Source organism: Ambystoma mexicanum, chromosome 12 (genome assembly GCF_040938575.1).
Source record: "Ambystoma mexicanum isolate Mex_15411 chromosome 12, UKY_AmexF1_1, whole genome shotgun sequence".
Lineage (NCBI taxonomy): Eukaryota > Metazoa > Chordata > Amphibia > Caudata > Ambystomatidae > Ambystoma > Ambystoma mexicanum.
Window position 1 is genome coordinate 1,174,878,779 of NC_090936.1, and position 19,577 is coordinate 1,174,898,355.

A 19,577-nucleotide genomic window follows, 5' to 3' on the forward strand; every position below is an offset into this window, starting at 1 on the left:
CACCAGACACTCAGAACTAGTAATAGCAACAACTTCAAATCAAAAAACAGTACGAGATTCCTCTGAACAGAGTTCCGAAGTGGCCACATCAGCCGGCACCCAAAAGGAAGTACTGGCAGTAACCCAAGCCAAGGGTAGAGCGGCTTACGTATCGGAAGGCATTATCCCACGTCTGCAGTCACAAGAGATGGAACCTGCACAAAAGTAACCAGGGGAGAAGGGGCTATTGCAAGAGATCTAGGACCTTTGGTTCCAATTGAGCCTTTACCCCGGCAAAATCCTACACAAAAACCATTGTGGGATTCAAACGTAGGGCATATGGCATCCTATGGGATCTTTGGACAAAATGGGCTAGGAATTGCGAAGGATGTGATGGTATTTAGAGGGAATAAAAATTTAAAAAAACCACAAAGGGAACAGGTTACGGGGCAGTGGCTCAGGATGTGAAAACCAAAGCTGACCCTCGGAAAAAAAAAAAAAAACGACAACACTGAAATTAAACATAAAAGAAAAAGGGGATTTACCACAAGAGACCACGAGAACAACGTCTGGCCATGAACTTTGTAGACATCGAACAGATGAAGGAGTACTGGAGCTAAGTGTCTACTTGAAGACGCAACTCCCATGCCAGCTGTAAAAAGAAAAACTGATGGCCTGCGGGATGAACTAAAGAAAATGGAACCAAAAGGAAAAAAAAATTAAAAATGGATAAGGGAAGCAAGAAGAAACCCACCGCCAAAAAGGAAGATCGATGCTCCAGCCCCCAGGCGGAACACAGGGGGGTATGGGGTGCCCCAGCGGAAGCCAAAGTAAAGAGGAAAAAGCTCAGTATAAAAGGCCAAGCAAGAAATCCAGAGCGAGGCGTGAGAAAACCCGGAGTAACTCTAGGTCACAGGAGAGAGTGGGAGATTCAGTAGGGAGGTATGCCTGCCGTACCCGACGGACTAAGCAAAGACACAAGGAAAACTCAAAAAGGGAGTTCATTAAGGAGCAGAACCACACATGGCCCCCTAAAAAAATATATGTATGGAGAACAAAAGACCACAAGAAAAGAGTGTCTTTAGACTCGAATCGATGTCCAACAGAACAAATGTGGTACTCAACCGAAGGAAGGTTATAACAACTTTGCGAACTGCAAGCCTGAAAAGACTGCACTCAGGGGACATCCTGATTGGTGAACCAAGGGAGGAAGATGATAAAGAGTGTACATATCTCCGTATTGAAGCAACTAACATAAGGAGCCTCTTCAGAAACTCTATAGGGGACTTCAAAAGGATGGGTTATGAAATTAAGGAGATTCACGAACCAAAGAGACAAAAGTTTGATATGAATCGAGAGAAAGATACATGGGCAGAAAAGCTCACCAAGAAAGCTCAAGTAATACAAAATTTAAGGACATAGATTATAGATGCACAGGAATCTACATAAGAACGCCTAACCACAGTCGGTGGGGGTATCTTCGAAGTTGTGAACGCCGTCCATCATATGAATGGACCCTTAATGACTCTTCGCCAACAAGGCGAGACAGCGGACTCTCTGAAAAAGCTAAAGAGATTCCCACTAGGCCCGGCCTTCAGGAGAAGCAATAAAGAGGCAAACAAAGAGTATGAGATTCCGAGAAACCACCAGCACAGGACGTTAGGCCTATTGTTTTTGGATTAAACACTGGGATGTTTACTACCAGTGACTAATGGGAAATGCTCCATTAAGAGACATCCAGATCAGCCACTTAAAGCTTTATGCATACATGCTAACGTTGCTTCTATATCCATTCCTTGGCATTCTAATGATGCATTGGCTAAGGAACATTTTGGGAAGCTTTGATTCTGAGCGGCGATACAGTCAGCTATACTGACCCAGAGCTTGCATTGGGCTTTGTTACACACAATGCAGTTTTGGGGTAAACTCAGCCACTTAGAAATGACCATGCATTAATTTTGACGTTTGTGTGCTGTGCACATAATATGTATGCAGTTATTTCTTGCTGCATTTTGATGCAGGATCCGGGGCAGTGTTAGGTCTACTGCATATTAGCCTAAATAGGATACTGTGTTTTATGCCCTACGCTGAGGGAACCCGCACCCATAATATATCTTTATTTTTGTTTCTTTATATTAGGCTACCCAAACAAGGATCAGCCCTTTATCTTTTACCTTGATTGAAAGGTTTCTACACCTTGGACTCTATTCAGTTTCATCTTTCTACAGTCTTTCATCTGCCTTTCAAGTTTGGCAACACTTGATAATGAGAGGTCAGTATGGTTTTAGTAGTTTAGTGGTGCATATTCCTTGGGTTAGGTTTTGCTGTGCTTTTAGTGTAGACTTTGAGATGATTTAGTAATACCTCCAACTCCACTTTTGTCTCCTCGGATGTAAATTGGTTTTCATCTGTTTTTGTTCGGCTGCGTCTACAAAATAATGACTTTCCGCGCCACATGCAGACTAATCTAGGTGAGCATGCTCGATATTGATAGTCCGCTTTTCATTGTCTAGATGTGTTGATTTGTTAGAGGTTCCGTCTGTGTTTTATTCTACCTTTTGGTATTTTTTCTTTTCCCTTTTTTCTTCATTTCATTTGTTGTCTTAATGTATGTTTTTACCATGGGGTGATGCTTTCATTAGATTTGAGACCTACAATCAAGTTTGTAACAACTCAACGTTTCTTCTATGAGAGTTACTGGGTTACTTACTAACCATGTATACATTTTTGCACCAGTAGGTCTCTAATGTGACTTGTACTTTACAGTGCGCCCTGATGAAGGCGACTACCAGTTCATCTGAATGAACTAGATAGAATCTAGTCACCGAAACTGTAATGTGTATGATACCATAACATTCTGTATCTACAGCTCTTACTGATAGTTATTTCTACAGCTTGTACCTACAGTTGGCACTTAACACTTTATTTGCCTGTAGTAATGTTTGCAATAGTATCTCCATCACCTAATGAAATTTAATATTGAGATCGACATGCATGATTTCCATTAGCATTGGTCAAGAAACCTATTACCCAAATACCTTTTTTAATGATTATGATACAAATACCTTTCATTATTATTAAATCTTTTTTTTTTAATGTTGATATTTCTTCTTTGCGAATGTATTATGTATTTTTTTTATAAATTTTTTTGATTAATATTAAAATACGAAGTGATAATTGTTTACCTGACAACCTCTTCTCACCACCCACAAAAATCGATCTCACAATAATTTTGGGTGACTTAAATTCAGTGTGCGTACCAGAGGGGACAAAGGAGGCACACCTTCATTCGAGAGTGCATTCATATCTTAGGGGCAGAACATTGAATCTGCTAACGGATGCATACGATCTGCATAACCTCCACAAAATAAAAAACCATCAAATACCATCTGTGCTGACATGGGAAGGAAAAGGAGTGGGTCTCATGATAGATCACACTTGTGTCTCAAGAAAATTGCTGGAGCAAATTGAAGACTTTGAAGTCGTGAAGACTTTGAAGTCGTGAGAACCTTAAACAGAAACCATAGCCTAGCAACCCCCTGGAAAGTCACACACCCGTACAGGGAAAGCATGCTTAATAACCTGGAACCTTGTAAGGGGAATACACGCCTTAGACAAAAAGAAAAAGAAATTGTCTCCTTGACATCTATCGCCAAGCAAAGGAACAGTGGGGAAAAAGAGGCATAGAGGTTCTTGCCTATCAGCCCTTCCTCTCCTCAAAGTACACAAAGTTAACAAACTGCAGAGCTCTGACACCTTAAAACCAAAGCTCCACATGTACAAAGTAGCTAAAAGGCGAATGGTTAGACAAAGCAAATGGTTGGTGAAAAAAAATCCATTATTAATAACTAAAGCAAAAGAGGAGGAAAAAAACTACAAAGTCTGGATACGGCAGGAAAGAGAAAATTTATACCAAGCAGACTCGGAAGCAATGCTGTGCATTCCGAGTGGCAAAAACTCCAGGGTCTTCTGGACCCTGATTGGGCCAGGTGCAAATGAATCAACACTTGAAAACAACGTGGCTGAACAAGCTTGGATTTTACACTTCAAGGAATTATATAGATCATTGGGAAACAAATGCCCCCTTGACCCACCATCTGTTAAAGTGCGCTGGAACATCGCCAGTGACAAGAAGACTATAGAAGACAAGATAAGAAAATTAAATAACTCGAGCACCGGGCCCAGATGGGTTAACTAATTATAACCTGAAACAGCACCCGGAAGCCTGGGCATCCCCGATAAGTGAGATATTCCGGGACAGCGTAGACTGCTTTGCAATTCCCTCAACATAGAAAAACGCCATTGTAGTGCCAATCTTTAAAAAGGGAGACAAGAATGATCCGAGGCAATATCGTCCAATCCCTCTACTGGATACCATCAGCAAAATGTTGGGTTCCTTAGCTCTGGAGAGCTTCCAAGAGTGAACCTTTGCCTCCGATAATTATGATCCACTACAGGCAGGCTTTGTTCGTGGACTGAACTTCAGCAAACATTCTTCTAACAAGTGTTCTGAAGGCAAAAGCACTTGAAGCCAAAACACGATTATGTCTAATCTTCGTGGAATTGTTGCAAGCTTTCGACGGGGTGAATAGATAAATCTTGTGGCAAAAACTGATGCATCGAAGGTGCCCGAGCTCAATTTTACAGCCTATCCTCACAGACCTCAATGAGAATAAGGCTAAACAAAGCTGGCCTGTTAGAGAGGATCGTAACAGCGCGTGAGGTGAAGCAAGGATGCCCTCTGGCGCCAGCTTTATCCAACTCTTACATTGCTGACTATAGGGACTCCCAGGCATTAATTTGAGCCTTCCCACCGTCATTGGGAAATACAAAAATCCCAAGAATCTTCTATGCGGATGACATAATACTGCTTGACCAAACCCCTGTCGGGTTCCAAAGACAGATGGATAACTTGAAGGTCTACCTGAGAGACAACCACTTGGAACTGAACGAACAAAAACAAAGAGGTAATGTTTGGAAAAAAAGGGGCATAAATAAATAAATTTAAAAAAAATAACAGTCTCAACTGTTCACGGAGGGTAACAGGTTGGAAAACTTCACCAGTTTCAAATACTTGGGGATAATACTGAGCAACAGCAGAGCTGAAACACCAATGCAAGACCATCTACAAGCAAAGATGAGAACCTTAATAGCCCAAACAAAAATCATGAGCAGAAAGTTTGGACCCTTCTCATTAATGCCAATCCTGAAATTCTTTAGATCAAAAGGTGATCCCAAGTATAGTTTTTGGAGCTGAAGCGATGCCATCACTTCTGGACTCCAAATGGATTAGGCTTCAGGGACTCTTTTGGCAACTAGTGCTGTCATTGCCACAGTCGACTCCTATGGTGTTGACTAGATGTGAACTGAGTTTGTCCTCCCTGAAAGCAACCGTTGAAGGAAGCGGTCTGATGCCATACAGGAAGATCATTCAACCGGCTGCGAAATCAATTCTGGAGCTTAACAGAGCAATGTTGAACGATGGAAACCAAATGCTCACAAAATGGAGATCAAAGGACAGGAGCGTATTGGGAAAAAAAATAATCAGAAGTTCAGAAGAGGAACTCCCCTCCAATCCAGTGAAAGTCAATAAAAAGATCCTAGAAATGGATTGGATAGTGACTCTGCAGCCGAACAATGCAGCATGACAAAGGATCTGTCACATAATCCAAAAAAGTAAACGAGATTATACCATACCCAGTGAAACTCCTAGAAAATGCTCTAAGAGCAAGTTTCATGAGAATTCGCCTGAACTTAATCAGCACAAACGAGATCTTAGCGATCAGGCGACAAGTGGACAAACAAATGCTGCTTCTGCATCCAAGATTATCAAATCGAGACAAGAAGGCATCTCCTATCCTGTACAGGCCTCGCAAAAGAAAGATCCACATGGCTAGGCCACCTGCTTAAAAATGTTTATGATGAACAGGAATGGTGGGCTCGCTTAATAAGCAGGGAAAAGACGAACTGGGTCATCGCAGTGGTGGGTTTTTTCAAAATGATTTGCCTGGTTGCATAAGTGACAAAAAGGATCTGACCGATAAAGAAACATTCACTTGTTCGTCTAAACCAATGAGAGGAATGGCACGGCTACATAGCTAATGAACTTCATAAAGCAAATGCACCGGAGAACTTGAATTGTTTTTTTAAAATACTCCTCTGCATGAGCTCAGATCACAGTGTAGACTAACATTGCTTTTGGTAGTTTAGGTGCACAGATGCCTGGTACGGTTTGCTTCCGTCTACACATGTGCGGGTCGGACTGGGTCATAAAATTGTCTCGGGCACCAATGAAAAAGTGGCCCATAGTTGTAAATGGCAATACATACCTTTTCTGACCCTGTTTGAATAGTACCCAAGGGTGTTTTTTTTAATTAATAAAATGGGATGCAAATTGTGCATTTTAAAGAATCTTTACTCAGCGACACTGGTCAAAACTATTATCCGCATAGCGAAGTAACTCATCACCAGTGCCATGGAAGTGGCTTAAAGTGGAATTTATATATAGTTTGGAAAAGAAGCAGCATTAAGTAAAGAAATCGCGCCGCTTTAAACTATTATTTTGGACCTTTCCTTTCAACTGCCAGCTCCGCCCCCTTTAACCACGCCTCTGTGGGCACCGCCCCCTTCACCTACGCCCCCACCCCGGCCCTTGTGCGACCCCCACCAAAATGTTTCAATTTCCACCACTGGATAAGGGTGAAGATGGTGGTACAACCCGACGTGCTGCCGGCAGCTGAATCTGCCATAAAGCACTTCTGTTTGGGGGTGGGTGGAGCCGGGCAGGAGGAGGAGGATACCGGCCAAGAAGACACGCACAGATCCGCTACTGCTGCAACCCAAATCAAAATAGGAAAAAGAAACCCTTCGGTGCTCTGCTCTCCCTGTTCCCCGCCCTGGCCGCGCTGTGAAGCACCTGCCTATGAGCTCGATGCAGATACAAATATCATCATGAAATATAACAGGCCCTCTGCCGAGATGAAGAAGCGCACCATAAATGCGCAATAAAACACAAACACCTGCCAGTGCACAGCGTGGGCCACCCGTGCCTCCCTCCGCTTCCTGGGCACGTACACCACCCACGTGAAAACGTCACCACGACGTCACGGGAACAAGTCCTTACGCCGTAAAGTTCAGAGAGTATCGGCAAACTTTAAAACAAACACAATGCTGGCGGCTCTCGCGGGGACTTTAAATGTGCGCTTAAGCCTCCTCTTGCACACATGGTAAAGGGATAAAGGAACCACCCCCCTCCCCGGGGAATGCCAAATCGCTCCCCGTGCAGGAGAAATAAAGAACCGAACTGCCATGCTGCAAATTCGTACACATATGCGCTGTCTGCATAAGACACATCTGTCCCCCCATCTGCTGCACATACCAAATCCTCCAACTCCCCCCTCCAACGGGGAGGATAACTAACCGTTCACTGGTACAGTGCAAGTCCCACTGGGAAGGGAGGAACGCACTGCGCCCAGCCCCACTCCATAAGACATCTCCCCCGGGAAAAACACATCTGCATGATAAAATCCCCCAAAAACTGAATCCGCATGTAGTCTAAGTAAATATCACCCCTGATGGACATTAGAAACCCCCAAAATACATAGAAATACCCCCTCCCCAATAATGCCTGCCTCACCTCTGATGCACATAACCCCCCCCAAATACACAGAAATACCCCCCTCCCCAATATTGCCTGCCTCACCCTTGTGACGCACAATCCACATCCCCAAAATACACAGAAATAACCCCTCCCCAATATTGCCTGCATCACCCCTGCGATGCACATTCCATATCCCCAAAATACACAGAAATACCCCCTCCCGAATATTGCCTGCATCACCCCTGCGATGCACAGTCCATATCCCCAAAATACACAGAAATACCCCCTCGCGAATATTGCCTGCCTCACCCCTGCGATGCACATTCCATATCCCCAAAATACACAGAAATACCCCCTCCCGAATATTGCCTGCCTCACCCCTGCGATGCACATTCCATATCCCCACAATACACAGAAATACCCCCTCCCGAATATTGCCTGCCTCACCCCTGCGATGCACATTCCATATCCCCACAATACACAGAAATACCCCCTCCCGAATATTGCCTGCCTCACCCCTGCGATGCACATTCCATATCCCCAAAATACACAGAAATACCCCCTCCCGAATATTGCCTGCCATCCCCCGGCGATGCACATTCCATATCCCCAAAATACAGAGAAATACCCCCTCCCCAATATGGCCAGCAAAACCCCCGTGATGCACAGTCCATATCACCAAAATACAGATATACCACCTCCCCAATATTGCCTGCATTACCCCTGTGATGCACAGTCCATATCACCAAAATACACAAAAATACCCTCTCCCGAATATTGCCTGCCTCACCCCTGTGATGCATTCCATATCCCCAAAATACACAGAAATACCCCCTCCCGAACACTGCCTGCCTCACGCCTGCGATACACATTCCATATCTCCAAAATACACAGAAATACCCCTCCCCAATATTGCCTGCATCACCCCTGTGATGCACAGTCAATATCCCCAAAATACACAGAAATGCCCACTCCCCAATATTGCCTGCATCACCCCTGTGATGCAGTCCATATCCCCAAAATACACAGAAATACCCACTCCCCAATATTGCCTGCATCACCCCTGTGATGCACATTCCATATCCCCAAAATAAACAGAAATACCCCCTCCCTAATATTGCCTGCATCACCCCTGTGACGCACATTCCATATCCCCAAAATAAACAGAAATACCCCCTCCCTAATATTGCCTGCATCACCCCTGTGACGCACATTCCATATCCCCAAAATAAACAGAAATACCCCCTCCCTAATATTGCCTGCATCACCCCTGTGATGCACATTCCATATCCCCAAAATAAACAGAAATACCCCCTCCCTAATATTGCCTGCATCACCCCTGTGATGCACATTCCATATCCCCAAAATAAACAGAAATACCCCTCCCTAATATTGCCTGCATCACCCCTGTGATGCACATTCCATATCCCCAAAATAAACAGAAATACCCCCTCCCTAATATTGCCTGCATCACCCCTGTGATGCACATTCCATATTCCCAAAATAAACAGAAATACCCCCTCCCTAATATTGCCTGCATCACCCCTGTGATGCACATTCCATATCCCCAAAATAAACAGAAATACCCCCTCCCTAATATTGCCTGCATCACCCCTGTGATGCACATTCCATATCCCCAAAATAAACAGAAATACCCCCTCCCTAATATTGCCTGCATCACCCCTGTGATGCACATTCCATATCCCCAAAATAAACAGAAATACCCCCTCCCTAATATTGCCTGCATCACCCCTGTGATGCACAGTCCATATGCCCAAAATACACAGTAATACCCCCTCCCCAATATGGCCGCTTTGCATTAAAGTAACAATGTACAAGAGATAACTACAAGACTCACCAGAAGCCAAATAACACCCAACTGTACGAAATGTTCCTTGCTATGGAGGACTCGCTCCCGCAACGCATTACCTTCCCGCTCGTGCAAAAAAAAATAAAATGACGAAATGAACGTACAAACCCACGTGATGCAGAACAGCCCACGTGATGAAGAGGACGTTGAAACATACGTCATTCAGAGCAACTCACGTGATGAAGCTGACGTTGAAACACACGTGACAATGAGCAGCCCACGTGATAAAGTGAAGGCGGAACGTGCTAGGGTCCGTTTCTCGAATGGGAATTAGCCAGACACTAGCCTTTAGGAAACGCTCATGGCCTCATTGCAGGCTGCATTAGGTGAGTGCCTGTTATCCAGTGCTTTTAGTGAATTTTATATGCATTTCTTTTAGCATCCATCAACTCAAACCCCTTTGTTGCTCTGTTCTTAAGGGGAGGCAGGAGCCCTTTTGCAACCTCTGGAAATGCACATTGAAGCTGTAATTCCTTGTATTGTACTTATCACATGTTGAAAGTAAACATGGTAAGTACGTGACTTTCCAAACATCTGGTTTTGATTTTAAACAGGGCAGTCTGTTGTTGGTATTATAGACACAATAACTGCGCCCGAAGCTCATTTATGGTACGGTTCAGGCTCTGCAATGCTCTCAGAGGCAGTGACTGCTGTGCAGCTGCTGCACAGACCCTGCTCTGGTGTAAGTGACTACATATCTAATAATACCTGCACAGGCTAATGCTCTGAGGCAGTAACTGCTGTGCACCTACCACACACACTGCTCTGGTGTAAGTGACTACATATCTAATAATACCTGTACAGGCTAATGCTCGCAGAGGCAGTAACTGCTGTGCAGCTACCACACACACTGCTGTGGTGTAAGTGACTACATATCTAATAATACCTGCCCAGGCTAATACTCGCAGAGGCAGTGACTGCTGTGCACCTACCACAGACCCTGCTCTGGTGTAAGTGACTACATATCTAATACCTGCACAGGCTAATGCTCTGAGGCAGTGACTGCTGTGCACCTACCACAGACCCTGCTTTGGTGTAAGTGACTACATATCTAATAATACCTGCACAGGCTAATGCTCGCAGAGGCAGTAACTGCTGTGCAGCTACCACACACACTGCTCTGGTGTAAGTGACTACATATCTAATAATACCTGCACAGGCTAATACTCGCAGAGGCAGTGACTGCTGTGCACCTACCACAGACCCTGCTCTGGTGTAAGTGACTACATATCTAATACCTGCACAGGCTAATGCTCTGAGGCAGTGACTGCTGTGCACCTACCACAGACCCTGCTCTGGTGTAAGTGACTACATATCTAATAATACCTGCACAGGCTAATGCTCGCAGAGGCAGTGACTGCTGTGCAGCTACCACACCCCCTGCTCTGGTGTTAGTGACTACATATCTAATAATACTTGCACAGGCTAATGCTCGCAGAGGCAGTAACTGCTGTGCAGCTACCACACCCCCTGCTCTGGTGTAAGTGACTACATATCTAATAATACCTGCACAGGCTAATGCTCTCAGAGTCAGTAACTGCTGTGCAGCTACTACACAGACCCTGCTCTGTTGCAAGTTACTACATATCTAATTACACCTGCACAGGCTAATGCTCGCAGAGGCAGTGACTGATGTGCAGCTGCTACACAGACCCTGCTCTGGTGCAAGTTACTACATATCTAATAATACCTGCAGAAGCTAATGCTCTCAGAGGCAGTGACTGGTGCGCAGCTGCTACACAGACTCTGCTCTGGTGTACGTGACTACATATCTAATAATACCTGCACAGGCTAATGCTCACAGAGGCAGTAACTGCTGTGCAGCTGCTACACAGACCCTGCTCTGGTGTAAGTGACTACATATCTAATAATACCTGCAAAGGCTAATGCTCTCAGAGGCAGTAACTGCTGTGCAGCTGCTACACAGAATGTGCTCTGGTGTAAGTTACTACATATCTAATAATACCTGCACAGGCTAATGCTAGCAAAGGTAGTAACTGCTGTGCAGCTGCTACACAGGCCCTGCTCTGGTGTAACTGACTACATATCTAATAATACCTGCACAGGCGACTGCTCTCAGGCAGTAACTGCTGTGCAGCTGCTACACAGACCGTGCTCTGGTGTAATTGGCTACATATATAATACCTGCACAGGCTAATGCTCCCAGAGGCAGTGACTGCTGTGCAGCTGCTACACAGACCGTGCTCTGGTGTAATTGGCTACATATGTAATACCTGCACAGGCTAATGCTCTCAGAGGCAGTAACTGCTGTGCAGCTGCTACACAGACCGTGCTCTGGTGTAATTGGCTACATATATAATAGCTGCACAGGCTAATGCTCACAGAGGCAGTGACTGCTGTGCAGCTGCTACACAGACCCTGCACTGGTGTAAGTGACTACATATCTAATAATACCTGCACAGGCTAATGCTCTCAGAGGCAGTGACTGCTGTGCAGCTGCTACACAGACCCCGCTCTGGTGTAATTGACTACATAGCTAATAATACCTGCACAGGCTATAGCTCGCAGAGGCAGTAACTGCTTTGCAGCTGCTACACAGACCCTGCTCTGGTGTAAGTGACTACATATCTAATAATACCTGCACAGGCTAATGCTCGCAGAGGCAGTAACTGCTGTGCAGCTGCTACACAGACCGTGCTCTGGTGTAAGTTACTACATATCTAATAATACATGCACAGGCTAATGCTCGCAGAGGCAGTAACTGCTGTGCAGCTGCTCCACAGACCGTGCTCTGGTGTAAGTTAATTTCAATAATAAAGGGGATAGCCCAAAAATCTAGAGTCCTATGGGCTAAATATGCAATGCAATATAGAAAGGGATCCCTTAGATGGAGGATGACACCATATGCATTTATTTTTTTTTATAAATAATAACAAATGATTCAATATTTTTACTTAAACACTGTTTTTTAAATAATGTTTTGTATATAAAGTAACACCCAATGGTGTAAAAATTATTTAAAACGTAAAACACAATTTACACTTGCTTAAGATCCACAAAAACTTTCAACCCTACATACCATTAATTTCACTTAATCATACCAACATTCACACAAATACTTTATAACCACAAACATTCGATCACACTCCCAACAGTCTACTATATAATTGTTCAGTATTAAATCCTTTTAGTACAATCTTCACATATGGATGGCTGCCTATCTCTAATTAGGTGTCAGGTTTCCTTCCCCTATTCAGGCTATTTTCCCTTATTCAAGTTTCTTTCCTTTTATTTCTCTTTTATTATCCTTTTTTAGATTAGCCTTGTGTGGGTGGGAAGTTTTCTATTGTAGTTGGTTTGGCCTTAACTTCCTGATTCAGAATCCTGGTTCTGACCCAAGGCAACATAGAGTTTCACAGTGACAGCTCTGATTGGTTAGAAAACACTGCAGAACAACAATGAACATTCTAAACTGTCACTCTTTTCCTTTCATCATCTAAGCCCCAGCTGAGAGGACGTGTGTAGTGGCTTCTCCTGCTTAAGACATGGGCCTGGTGGATTTTATCCTTCAGGCGTTAGCAGTTGAGCGGCTACTTTCTTGGGGGTTTTAGGAGAAGTTCTCAGCTGTCAGGAATGCGATTTGAAGAAAGGAAACTGAAGATCTTTAGGAAATCGTTCTGGAGATAAGTGACTTTGTTTAGAGATTGTTAGACTGCCGCTCTGTTTATCTTAAAGACATTAAGTGAGAACTCGTAAAATGTTTTCTTTGAATTTATATTTTGAACTGTTTGAGTGTGCTTGAAAGTAAGCGCGAGGTTAACGGGTGAACGCTATTTGTTAAACACGTACTACGTGTAATCTGAAACTAACCGTTGAACCTTTGCGCGTGTGAGCTCCAGCGCGAGAATCTGTTCGCCGCGGGAGAACTCTGTTGCGCGTGTGATTACCAGCGCGTGTGCTTTTTAACACAAGAATCCGACCGCGTGCGAACTCTGTTGCATATTTGTTTTCAAGCGCGTGTGCTTCTGCGCGAGAACTCAATTGCGTGTGTGATTACCAGCACGTGTGCTTTTTAACACGAGAATCCGACCACGTGTGAACTCTGTTGCAAGTTTGATTTCAAGCGAGTGTGCTTCTACGCGAGAACTCAATAGCGCGTGTGATTTCCAGCACGTGTGCTTTCTTACGCGAGATTCAGTCCGCGGGTGAACTTTTTGGCGCGAGGGTTATAAGGCGCGTGTGTGTTTTCTGCGCGAGAATCCATTTGCGCGTGTATTCTGCTTCGCGTGTGTTTACAAGCACGTGTGTTTTCTGCGCATGGACTTTTCTTACAGTGCGCGTGTTCTTCAGCGCGGGAAGTTTTCAACGTGCGAATCTTCAGCATTGAGATCATCTGCGCGTGTGCTTTTCTACGTGTTTCTTCAAGAATTCGCGAACTCTATTGAATTGTAAAAAGGTTTTGGAAACTAAAGAAAAGTTTGAAAGGAAAAGAGAGACAATATTAAAGACAATTTAACTGGACAATTAGTTAACTTTGGAAAAAGGCAAAGAGCAAAACTTTCCAGGTTTGCCCAAAATAAGAAGTTGCTGTGAATTTCAAGAGACTCAAGTAAGAGATTTTCAGCTTCTTTACAAGCTTCTCTAAGAAATTTAAAGAGAAGAACCAGGTATGATTCTTACTTATTAGTTAAGGATTTAAAGTCTTTCCAACTCTAAAGGTTAAGTAAGTAATAAAAGGATTTGTATCTGCTTTTCTTGTATCCTCTGCAGGTTCAGCTTTGGTTAGCCTTGACACAGTCAACCTGGTGTTATGTTATCCACTTCCCCCTTTCCCTTTGGGGTGTAGTTTGCAGAGCTGAATGAATATCTAGTTCTGGGAATTACATTTCAGGGGGATTGTCGGGGATTCAGCAGCTTCCGCGGACACAGGACCTCTCAGCCTGACATTAGGCAGTAAGTTGACACGTGTTTCAGGTTGTATTTTCTAGACTTTACTCAGTCCAATATATATATATATATATATGTGCCAGGTAATGGTCGCAGACGCAGTAACTGCTGTGCTACTGCACAGGCTGTGCTCTGGTGTAAATGACTATATATACCTGCGACGGCTAATGCTTGCATTGCAGAGACAGTAACTGCTGTACAGCTGCTACACAGACCCTGCTCTGATGTAAGTGACTACATATATAATATCTGCACAGACTAATGCCCGCAGATGCAGTAACTGCTGTGCAGCTACTACACAGACCCTGCTTTGGTGTGATGTTTGTCACAAAGTGTCTGTGTAGGGGTGATAGAGTTGTTTGCCGATTCTTGTGGCGTAGTCTTTTTTTTTTTTTTTTTTTTTTTTTTTTTTTTTTTGCTTTGAGGACTGTTTCTTTGTACAGTTTGAGTTGTCTTTGATATTTTATTTAGTCTTGTCTGGTGTATTGTTTTCTGTTTTGTTTCCATTTTGCAGTTGTTTTTTTTTTTTTTGGGCGTTTTTTCAGTTCTTCTGTGAACCATTTTGCTGCCAGTTTTTTTGGTGTTGCTTTGAATGTTTTAGCTGGTGCTAATTGGTCAATGGCCACGGTGATCCAATTGTTGAGTGTGTCTTCTGTTGTATCTATGTTTGTATCAGTGGGATCTCTTTCACCTAGGTTGTCGTAGTGTGTTGATGGCATGGTGGCCTCGTCCGCTAGTTTTGTTGCAAAGTTGGGGTTGTAAGAAGCTGGTTTGTAGATCAGTAGGAATACTATGTTGGATTGGTCGTTGAGTTCTATCTTGATTAGGAGGGATTCATAGTCTTCCACGTTGGTTGTGATGATTCGAGATGCTCAGGCATGTTTTTTGTGTATAATTGCGATTCCACCTCCTCTTTGGTTTTCTCTGTTGGAGTGTATTCATTTATAATTGTCAGTTATTGCTTCGTTCGCGATGGCTTTATAGTTGTCTGATAGCCAGGTTTCAGTAAGGAAGAGCACGTCTGTGCCTCCTTCGCTTAGGTCATTGATTTCTGAGTGGTTTGCCATGGATCTAATGTTGAGGAGGCTGCAGTGTAGTTTGCTGGATTTACCTTTTGTGTTGTTGTTAGTATTGTTTGTTCTGACCGGTTTGTTGTTGGTTGGGTTTCCGTTCCAGGTGGGTTTTTCCTGGTTGAGTCTTTTGGGTGGGGTGGTTCTTTGTTGGTCAGTCTTTGTCGAGTAAACTGATGAGCTTTATGGTGGGTTTGGTTCATTTCCGGGTGGTAAAAAGGGTAGCTAGCCCTCTGTTGTTCCAACCTTGGTGATATAGGGGGTGTAGAGTGAGTGTGATGGTTTCCAATTTGTTCCTTGTTCTGGTTGGGGTATTGTCCATGGTGGAGACTGGGTTGTGATGGTTTATTAGTTGTCATCCGTTTGTGTCCTGGTTGGGTCTGTATTCGTGAAGCTTGTTGGCTGTCGGTTCGTTGTTGCTTTGTTGTTTTTGTTGACCACGTTGTTGTATGTGGACAGGTAGCGAGCATTGCAGTCTCTTTGCTCTGTTATTTGTAGGTCTCTTTGGGCCATCTCAGATGTTTGTCGAGTTTTTTGGGGTTGTGGGAACATGCTGGTCCGAGCCTTTCCGACTGGTTTGGGATTTCTTATTATTTCTGTTGTCTTTTCTGACTTCTTTGTCTTTCTTGTGGCGAGGCATGATGCGTGGGTTGTGTTCCTTAGTGGGCGCCCTCTTTCGATTTGGTGTTTTACATGGTCTTTTGGGTTTAGTCTTTGCTGTTTGTGGTTTGTTGTTGCTTGTATTTGGTAGGTTGTGGGTAGTTGAGACCTCGGTTGATGGGACTTTATGGTTCCGTTTGTTTATTGCTTCTTTCTTTTTTGGATCCTTTTCTTTTTTTTTTTTTTTTATCCTGGAGGTACTTTTCGTTATGGTTGTTGAGTATTGGATTTTGCGCAAAGCAAACATGAATGCTGTGTGAAGGAGTGCATGTGAATACTAGCATATATTGGTGCAGTCATGTTGGGGAGAATTCTCATTTCTGTGCTAATTCCCTTCAATCTTAGAGAACCCCAGCTCTTTTGCTGGACCGTAGGACTTTTTAATTTTAACCCAGGAGTGAGTGAGACCCTTTTCCCACTGTCTCAGGACACTCTGGACAGCTAGGCAAGGGGTCTGGTCTCTGCACTCTCCTTGGTATGGTTCAGCTGCCTCCTCTCCGTCCTCCTCCTCCTGTCTCCCCGGATTATTGCGTGTGTCTGTCTGTCCCCCTTTATGAAGCCCAAATGATATCCTTCACTTTACAATTTTGGGGGAGTATTCTATGATTACCCCTATCCTCTGATGGATAATCTACCCTTCCTCTCCCCACCCCCTGGCATCATTGGTTCAAGGGGAGGGAGCACCATCTGTCTGTTTGGCATTTATTACATTTCTTTGTAACTTAAATTTTTAGCAAAACGGAGTTATGTTTCCTAACTTCATATTTATACTAGCCACCGCCATAAGAAATGGATATGCGGTTTCAGTTAGTCATAGGGAATTGGGTAAGCCGATCGCCAACTCCGTGCGAGGTAGCATGGCCCTTTAGCGCATTTTTGTCCTTTTCATAAAATATATAACAGTTATAACTCTGCAAATGATCTTTTTGGAAATGCATGGGGTTCCCTGTTTCCTTGGTGGCTTCCACACCTTAGGCCCAAACGTGTAGGTTGTCCACAAGAGCAAAATCCCACCAAATCTGCTCTGCTGAAAGACTCGGGGATACCAGTGGTTTAGCCTTTTAACTTTGCCCCCAGGTATGTGCACCCACACATGTGAGGTACTGTTTTCGTCGGGTCACCTGTGGGAACGCGGAAGGTAGGACATGTGGTGTTGGCGGTGTGTTTTGGTGGGTTGGCTAGGGGAAATGTCTGAAAATTGAGGGGGGGGTTTTGCCAAATTTCAGACTTTACCAGGGATTGTGGGTAATAAATCCTGGGGTGATTCGCGCAAGTCAGACCTCCTGTGATTTCCCACGGGTGTCTTCTTTTCGTAAATGCATGGGGTTCCCTGTTTCCTTGGTGGCTTTGACACCCTAACCCCAAATCTGTCGGTTGTCCACAAGAGAAAAATCCCTCAAAATCGGCTCTGTCAAAAGACTTGGGGTTACCAGTGGTTTAGCCTTTCCCCTTTGTGCCTAGGTAGGTGCACTCACACATGTGAGGTGCCATTTCTGCCAGGAGACCTGTGGGAACGCAGGAAGGTAGGACATGTGGTGTTGGTGGCAAGTTTCGGTGGGTTGGTAGGGGGAAATGTCTGAAAATTGTGGGTTTTTTCACAAGATTTTAAACTTTCCCGGGGATTGTGGGTAATAAATCCTGGGGCGATTTGTGCAAGTCAGACCTCTGTGAATCCCACGGATGTCTTCTTTTCAGAAATGCATGGGGTTCCCTGTTTTCCTTGGTGTCTTGGACACCCTAGGCCCAAATCTGTAGGTTGTCCACAAGGACAAAAGCCCTCAAAATCTGCTTTGCCGGAGGGTGCTGTTGCGATTCACGGAGCATGGCCGCTTAATCAGGAGCTCTGTGCTGGGCGACTGCAGTCGCACAAATATTTGCTGATACACGTTGAATCCTGAGAAAGGAAGACTGGGGGCTCCTTTCATCTAAACCCCCCCCCGCCTGCAACCTGAAGATGGGTTCAAGATTCTGCCCCGTATTGTCAATACGGTGGCCTTGGGTGGGCCGAGAGGCTGCTCTGTCCCGATACGTGTACCACATCCGACGGGATCCTCCTCCTAAACCAGACACTACCGAGGCTGCAGGGCATGCTGTGGGGGAGGGGTGAGCGACCGCAGCCGTTCAGTCATCCTCCATTGGAGGAGATATCCGGCATCCACTTCGGGGGCCGCTGGCATCCTGGCCCCTACGCATCACAACCTTTTGCTGCAGCCCCTTCCCTCCCTGTGACGACCCTCCACGAGGCCATCCCCTGTACCCTTATCCCGGGCTGGAGCCCGCACCCTGTGGACGACCTGGCGGCCTGTTGATAATTATCCCCTTATCTGCAGCGGGGCGGGCGGACATCCTGAGACGACGCACCCACCGCGACAAGAAACCCGGGCTGCGGTGTGTGAGGAGGCCCCTGCGGACCCGGTCACGTGGTGCGCCCCGTTGCCAGTGTTGCTGCTCCTGCTGGTGGCGGTAAGTCTCCCGCTGGTGATGACTGAGGCTTCCCCACCGTCTGCTGCTCCTCACTTTCTGCGTCCCCCAGCCGCCTCCGTCTGCTGACTATTGCTGCGATCGCCCAATGCTGCCCCCGGGCTTCCACACAGAGTGCCGCGGCTGCTGGATTCTCCCTCTGCAGCGCAGCTGCTCCACACCTCCTATCAATCTGTATACTTAGTGTGGCACGTACACAGTGCCTAATGGCTGGCCAGCTCCCTAGGGAAGAGAGTCTCCCACTTTTCCCTTAATATGTGGGGAGACGCAATACACTCGGCTGTCGAGGAGCCCAGCTGAACTCACCAACAAGGCCAGCTCTGCCGCAGCCTACAGAGCTTCTTGTTAATGAACCCTTACTCCTCAAGAAGGGATGTATACCTTTATATTGCACTGGACTACCTGCCAGCTGGTCTGAATCCTGAGTCTCCTCTCCAGTTAACTCTACCCCAGGCCGGGGCGGAAGTCCTGGGCTGGGGCTCTGCCTTCACAACTCACACCCTGCTATCTTCAGCCCCTGACTCCAGCGGCTGCCACACCACCATCTCTGCATTTTCACATATGTGGATTCAGGCAGGTATGCAGCAGCCTAAGATTTGTACACTCTATCATCACCCCTGCACACCTATAGCTGTACGCAAGCCGGATTCCTTTACCTCATCATTTGTGAAGATCACACCTATCCTTGCACCGGACCTGTGCACGCCTGCGCATACGGGGTGCTGCAGCACCTGTTTCCCTGCTGGGGTCCCTCTGTCTGGTCCCTCTCTTAGGATCCTCGCCCGAGCCTTTTGGACCCCACATACGCCTGTCAAGGGCCCGCGCTGACGCGAATGACGGCTTCAGGTCCAGACTCGCTCCCCGAGACCAGCCTGACATTCGGCTCTACATTTCTATCCCAGAGGTCCCTCCTGGCTCTCCGCAGGTCCACTCTAGCTACCTCAGTGCAGATTGCGCGTCAACAGTGACCCCCTGCTGAGACCATGACCAAGGGAACTCTCAAAAAACA

General features: G+C 45.4%; 1 protein-coding gene and 1 long non-coding RNA gene across 7 annotated transcripts in view; one reads left to right on the plus strand and one right to left on the minus strand.

Annotated features, from left to right (window-relative positions):
* The window catches only part of USP44 (ubiquitin specific peptidase 44), a 567,333-nt gene that overhangs the window by 367,173 nt on the left and 180,583 nt on the right, over positions 1-19,577 (minus strand). For 2 of the 6 annotated variants that reach the window (XM_069629823.1, XM_069629822.1), the window contains exon 1: positions 9,438-9,556. The exons of the other annotated variants lie outside the window; for them this stretch is intronic. The gene's annotated coding sequence lies outside the window, so the exon portion shown is untranslated. Of the gene's footprint in view, positions 1-9,437; positions 9,557-19,577 lie in introns of those variants that run through there. 6 annotated transcript variants of the gene reach the window in all.
* The window catches only part of LOC138514360 (uncharacterized), a 116,843-nt gene continuing 106,905 nt past the window's right edge, over positions 9,640-19,577 (plus strand). The window contains exon 1 of the long non-coding RNA XR_011281916.1: positions 9,640-9,775. This is a non-coding gene — a long non-coding RNA (uncharacterized lncRNA). The remainder of the gene's footprint in view (positions 9,776-19,577) is intronic.